Consider the following 7,932-nt stretch of genomic DNA (forward strand, 5'->3'; position numbering starts at 1 on the left):
ACACACAGACTCAGTGAGGACAGTGACACTGGGAGACTGTCACACTGTGACACACAGTGAGGACAGTTACACTGGGAGACTATCACACTGAGGACAGTGAAACTGGGGGGCTGTCACACTGACACTCAGTGTGGACAGTGACACTGGGAGACTGTCACACTGTGACACTCAGTGAGGGCAGTGACACTGGGAGACTGTCACACTGACACTCAGTGAGGACAGTGACACTGGGAGACTGTCACACTGGCACTCAGTGAGGACAGTGACACTGGGAGACTGTCACACTGACACTCAGTGAGGACAGTGACACTGGGAGACTGTCACACTGGCACTCAGTGAGGACAGTGATACTGGGAGACTGTCACACTGTGACACTCAGTGAGGACAGTGACACTGGGGGGCTGTCACACTGACACTCAGTGAGGACAGTGACACTGGGGGCTGTCACACTGTGACACTCAGTGAGGACAGTGACACTGGGGACTGTCACACTGTGACACTCAGTGAGGACAGTGACACTGGGAGACTGTCACACTGTGACACTCAGTGAGGACAGTGACACTGGGGGGCTGTCACACTGACACTCAGTGAGGACTGTGACACTGGGAGACTGTCACGCTGACACTCAGTGAGGACAGTGACACTGGGGGCTGTCACACTGTGACACTCAGTGAGGACAGTGACACTGGGGGACTGTCACAGTGTGACACTCAGTGAGGGCAGTGACACTGGGAGACTGTCACGCTGACACTCAGTGAGGACAGTGACACTGGGGGACTGTCACACTGTGACACTCAGTGAGGACAGTGACACTGGGAGACTGTCACGCTGACACTCAGTGAGGACAGTGACACTGGGGGACTGTCACACTGTGACACTCAGTGAGGACAGTGACACTGGGAGACTGTCACGCTGACACTCAGTGAGGACAGTGACACTGGGGGACTGTCACACTGACACTCAGTGAGGACAGTGACACTGGGAGACTGTCACACTGTGACACTCAGTGAGGACAGTGACACTGGGAGACTGTCACACTGACACTCAGTGAGGGCAGTGACACTGGGAGACTGTCACACTGTGACACTCAGTGTCGGCAGTGGCACTGGGAGACTGTCACACTGACACTCAGTGAGGACAGTGACACTGGGGGCTGTCACACTGTGACACTCAGTGAGGACAGTGACACTGGGAGACTGTCACACTGTGACACTCAGTGAGGACAGTGACACTGGGGGCTGTCACACTGTGACACTCAGTGAGGACAGTGACACTGGGAGACTGTCACACTGACACTCAGTGAGGACAGTGACACTGGGGGACTGTCACACTGTGACACTCAGTGAGGACAGTGACACTGGGAGACTGTCACACTGACACTCAGTGAGGACAGTGACACTGGGAGACTGTCACACTGTGACACTCAGTGTCGGCAGTGACACTGGGAGACTGTCACACTGACACTCAGTGAGGACAGTGACACTGGGGGCTGTCACACTGTGACACTCAGTGAGGACAGTGACACTGGGAGACTGTCACACTGTGACACTCAGTGAGGACAGTGACACTGGGGGCTGTCACACTGTGACACTCAGTGAGGACAGTGACACTGGGGGCTGTCACACTGTGACACTCAGTGAGGACAGTGACACTGGGGGGCTGTCACACTGTGACACTCAGTGAGGACAGTGACACTGGGGGCCGTCACACTGTGACACTCAGTGAGGACAGTGACACTGGGAGACTGTCACACTGAGACTCAGTGAGGGCAGTGACACTGGAGGCTGTCACACTGACACTCAGTGAGGGCAGTGACACTGGAGGCTGTCACACTGACACTCAGTGAGGACAGTGACACTGGGAGTCTGTCACACTGTGACACACAGTGAGGACAGTGACACTGGGGACTGTCACACTGACACTCAGTGAGGGCAGTGACACTGGAGGCTGTCACACTGTGACACTCGGTGAGGAGAGTGACACTGGGGGCTGTCACACTGACACTCAGTGAGGACAGTGACACTGGGAGACTGTCACGCTGACACTCAGTGAGGACAGTGACACTGGGGGACTGTCACACTGTGACACTCAGTGAGGACAGTGACACTGGGAGACTGTCACGCTGACACTCAGTGAGGACAGTGACACTGGGGGACTGTCACACTGTGACACTCAGTGAGGACAGTGACACTGGGAGACTGTCACGCTGACACTCAGTGAGGACAGTGACACTGGGGGACTGTCACACTGTGACACTCAGTGAGGGCAGTGACACTGGGAGACTGTCACACTGACACTCAGTGAGGACAGTGACACTGGGGGACTGTCACACTGTGACACTCAGTGAGGGCAGTGACACTGGGAGACTGTCACACTGACACTCAGTGAGGACAGTGACACTGGGAGACTGTCACACTGACACTCAGTGTGGGCAGTGACACTGGGAGACTGTCACACTGTGACACACAGTGAGGACAGTGTTACTGGGGGGCTGTCACACTGTGACACTCAGTGAGGACAGTGACACTGGGAGACTGTCACACTGTGACACTCAGTGAGGGCAGTGACACTGGGAGACTGTCACACTGTGACACTCACTGAGGACAGTGACACTGGGAGACTGTCACACTGTGACACTCAGTGAGGACAGTGACACTGGGAGACTGTCACACTGTGACACTCACTGAGGACGGTGACACTGGGAGACTGTCACACTGTGACACACAGTGAGGACAGTGACACTGGGGGGCTGTCACACTGTGACACACAGTGAGGACAGTGACACTGGGGGGCTGTCACACTGTGACACACAGTGAGGACAGTGACACTGGGGGGCTGTCACACTGACACTCAGTGTGGGCAGTGACACTGGGAGACTGTCACCCTGACACTCAGTGAGGACAGTGACACTGGGAGACTGTCACACTGTGACACACAGTGAGGACAGTGACACTGGGAGACTGTCACACTGTGACACACAGTGAGGACAGTGACACTGGGGGCTGTCACACTGACACTCAGTGAGGACAGTGACACTGGGAGACTGTCACACTGTGACACTCAGTGAGGACAGTGACACTGGGAGACTGTCACACTGACACTCAGTGAGGACAGTGACACTGGGAGACTGTCACACTGACACTCAGTGAGGACAGTGACACTGGGGGACTGTCACACTGACACTCAGTGAGAAAAGTGACACAGGGGGGCTGTCACACTGACACTCAGTGAGGACAGTGACACTGGGAGACTGTCACACTGACACTCAGTGAGGACAGTGACACTGGGAGACTGTCACACTGACACTCAGTGAGGACAGTGACACTGGGAGACTGTCACACTGTGACACTCAGTGAGGACAGTGACACTGGGAGACTGTCACACTGACACTCAGTGAGGACAGTGACACTGGGGGACTGTCACACTGTGACACTCAGTGAGGACAGTGACACTGGGAGACTGTCACACTGACACTCAGTGAGGACAGTGACACTGGGGGATGTCACTCTGTGACACTCAGTGAAGACAGTGACACTGGGGGACTGTCACACTGTGACACTCAGTGTCGGCAGTGACACTGGGAGACTGTCACACTGACACTCAGTGAGGACAGTGACACTGGGAGACTGTCACACTGACACTCAGTGAGGACAGTGACACTGGGAGACTGTCACACTGTGACACTCAGGGACGACAGTGACACTGGGAGACTGTCACACTGTGACACTCAGTGAGGACAGTGACACTGGGAGACTGTCACACTGTGACACTCAGTGAGGACAGTGACACTGGGGGCTGTCACACTGTGACACTCAGTGAGGACAGTGACACTGGGGGGCTGTCACACTGTGACACTCAGTGACGACAGTGACACTGGGGGCCGTCACACTGTGACACTCAGTGAGGACAGTGACACTGGGAGACTGTCACACTGACACTCAGTGAGGACAGTGACACTGGGGGGCTGTCACACTGTGACACTCAGTGAGGACAGTGACACTGGGGGCTGTCACACTGTGACACTCAGTGAGGACAGTGACACTGGGGGCCGTCACACTGTGACACTCAGTGAGGACAGTGACACTGGGAGACTGTCACACTGACACTCAGTGAGGGCAGTGACACTGGAGGCTGTCACACTGACACTCAGTGAGGACAGTGACACTGGGAGTCTGTCACACTGTGACACACAGTGAGGACAGTGACACTGGGGACTGTCACACTGACACTCAGTGAATGCAGTGACACTGGAGGCTGTCACACTGTGACACTCGGTGAGGAGAGTGACACTGGGGGCTGTCACACTGACACTCAGTGAGGACAGTGACACTGGGAGACTGTCACACTGACACTCAGTGAGGACAGTGACACTGGGGGCTTTCACTGTGACACTCAGTGAGGACAGTGACACAGGGAGACTGTCACACTGACACTCAGTGAGGACAGTGACACTGGGAGACTGTCACACTGACACTCAGTGAGGACAGTGACACTGGGAGACTGTCACACTGACACTCAGTGAGGACAGTGACTGGGAGACTGTCACACTGACACTCAGTGAGGACAGTGACACTGGGAGACTGTCACACTGACACTCAGTGTGGGCAGTGACACTGGGAGACTGTCACACTGTGACACACAGTGAGGACAGTGATACTGGGGGGCTGTCACACTGTGACACTCAGTGAGGACAGTGACACTGGGAGACTGTCACACTGTGACACTGAGTGACACTGGGAGACTGTCACACTGTGACACTCAGTGAGGGCAGTGACACTGGGAGACTGTCACACTGACACTCAGTGAGGACAGTGACACTGGGAGACTGTCACACTGTGACACTCAGTGAGGACAGTGACACTGGGAGACTGTCACACTGTGACACTCACTGAGGACAGTGACACTGGGAGACTGTCACACTGTGACACACAGTGAGGACAGTGACACTGGGAGACTGTCACACTGTGACACTCAGTGAGGACAGTGACACTGGGGGCTGTCACACTGTGACACACAGTGAGGGCAGTGACACTGGGAGACTGTCACCCTGACACTCAGTGAGGACAGTGACACTGGGGGGCTGTCACACTGACACTCAGTGAGGGCAGTGACACTGGGAGACTGTCACCCTGACACTCAGTGAGGACAGTGACACTGGGAGACTGTCACACTGTGACACACAGTGAGGACAGTGACACTGGGAGACTGTCACACTGACACTCAGTGAGGACAGTGACACTGGGGGGCTGTCACACTGTGACACACAGTGAGGACAGTGACACTGGGGGGCGGTCACACTGTGACACTCAGTGAGGACAGTGACACTGGGGGCTGTCACACTGACACTCAGTGTGGGCAGTGACACTGGGAGACTGTCACCCTGACACTCAGTGAGGACAGTGACACTGGGAGACTGTCACACAGTGACACACAGTGAGGACAGTGACACTGGGCGGCTGTCACACTGACACTCAGTGTGGGCAGTGACACTGGGAGACTGTCACACAGTGACACACAGTGAGAAAAGTGACACAGGGGGGCTGTCACACTGACACTCAGTGAGGACAGTGACACTGGGGGCTGTCACACTGACACTCAGTGAGGACAGTGACACTGGGAGACTGTCACACTGACACTCAGTGAAGACAGTGACACTGGGGGACTGTCACACTGACACTCAGTGAGAAAAGTGACACAGGGGGGCTGTCACACTGACACTCAGTGAGGACAGTGACACTGGGAGACTGTCACACTGACACTCAGTGAGGACAGTGACACCGGGAGACTGTCACACTGACACTCAGTTTTGTCAGTGACACTGGGAGACTGTCACACTGACACTCAGTGAGGACAGTGACACTGGGAGACTGTCACACTGACACTCAGTGAGGACAGTGACACTGGGAGACTGTCACACTGTGACACTCAGTGAGGACAGTGACACTGGGAGACTGTCACACTGTGACACTCAGTGAGGACAGTGACACTGGGGGCTGTCACACTGTGACATTCAGTGAGGACAGTGACACTGGGAGACTGTCACACTGTGACACTCAGTGACACTGGGAGACTGTCACACTGTGACACACAGTGAGGACAGTGACACTGGGGGGCTGTCACACTGTGACACTCAGTGAGGACAGTGACACTGGGGGCTGTCACACTGACACTCAGTGTGGGCAGTGACACTGGGAGACTGTCACACAGTGACACACAGTGAGAAAAGTGACACAGGGGGGCTGTCACACTGACACTCAGTGAGGACAGTGACACTGGGGGCTGTCACACTGACACTCAGTGAGGACAGTGACACTGGGAGACTGTCACACTGACACTCAGTGAGGACAGTGACACTGGGAGACTGTCACACTGACACTCAGTGAGAAAAGTGACACTGGGAGACTGTCACACTGACACTCAGTGAGAAAAGTGACACAGGGGGGCTGTCACACTGACACTCAGTGAGGACAGTGACACTGGGAGACTGTCACACTGACACTCCGTGAGGACAGTGACACTGGGAGACTGTCACACTGACACTCAGTGAGGACAGTGACACTGGGGGCTGTCACACTGTGACACTCAGTGAGGACAGTGACACTGGGTGACTGTCACACTGACACTCAGTTTTGTCAGTGACACTGGGAGACTGTCACACTGACACTCAGTGAGGACAGTGACACTGGGAGACTGTTACACTGACACTCAGTGAGGACAGTGACACTGGGAGACTGTCACACTGACACTCAGTGTTGTCAGTGACACTGGGAGACTGTCACACTGACACTCAGTGAGGACAGTGACACTGGGAGACTGTCACACTGACACTCAGTGAGGGCAGTGACACTGGGAGTCTGTCACACTGTGACACTCAGTGAGGACAGTGGCACTGGGGGCTGTCACACTGTGACACTCAGTGAGGACAGTGACACTGGGCGGCTGTCACACTGACACTCAGTTTTGTCAGTGACACTGGGAGACTGTCACACTGACACTCTGTGAGGACAGTGACACTGGGGACTGTCACACTGTGACACTCAGTGAGGACAGTGACACTGGGAGACTGTCACACTGTGACACTCAGTGAGGACAGTGACACTGGGGGCTGTCACACTGTGACACTCAGTGAGGACAGTGACACTGGGAGACTGTCACACTGACACTCAGTGAGGACAGTGACACTGGGAGACTGTCACACTGACACTCAGTGAGGACAGTGACACTGGGGGCTGTCACACTGTGACACTCAGTGAGGACAGTGACACTGGGCGGCTGTCACACTGACACTCAGTTTTGTCAGTGACACTGGGAGACTGTCACACTGTGACACTCAGTGAGGACAGTGACACTGGGAGACTGTCACACTGACACTCAGTGAGGACAGTGACACTGGGGGCTGTCACACTGTGACACTCAGTGAGGACAGTGACACTGGGAGACTGTCACACTGACACTCAGTGAGGACAGTGACACTGGGGACTGTCACACTGACACTCAGTAAGGGCAGTGACACTGGGAGTCTGTCACACTGTGACACACAGTGAGGACAGTGACACTGGGGGCTGTCACTGTGACACTCAGTGAGGGCAGTGACACTGGGAGACTGTCACACTGTGACACTCAGTGTGGACAGTAACACTGGGAGACTGTCACACTGACACTCAGTGAGGACAGTGACACTGGGGGCTGTCACACTGACATTCAGTGAGGACAGTGACACTGGGAGACTGTCACACTGACACTCAGTTTTGTCAGTGACACTGGGGACTGTCACACTGACACTCAGTGAGGACAGTGACACTGGGAGACTGTCACACTGACACTCAGTGAGGACAGTGACACTGGGAGACTGTCACACTGTGACACACAGTGAGGACAGTGATACTGGGGGACTGTCACACTGTGACACTCAGTGAGGGCAGTGACACTGGG

Source organism: Scyliorhinus canicula, chromosome 21 (genome assembly GCF_902713615.1).
Source record: "Scyliorhinus canicula chromosome 21, sScyCan1.1, whole genome shotgun sequence".
In the NCBI taxonomy this organism is placed as follows: Eukaryota; Metazoa; Chordata; class Chondrichthyes; order Carcharhiniformes; family Scyliorhinidae; genus Scyliorhinus; species Scyliorhinus canicula.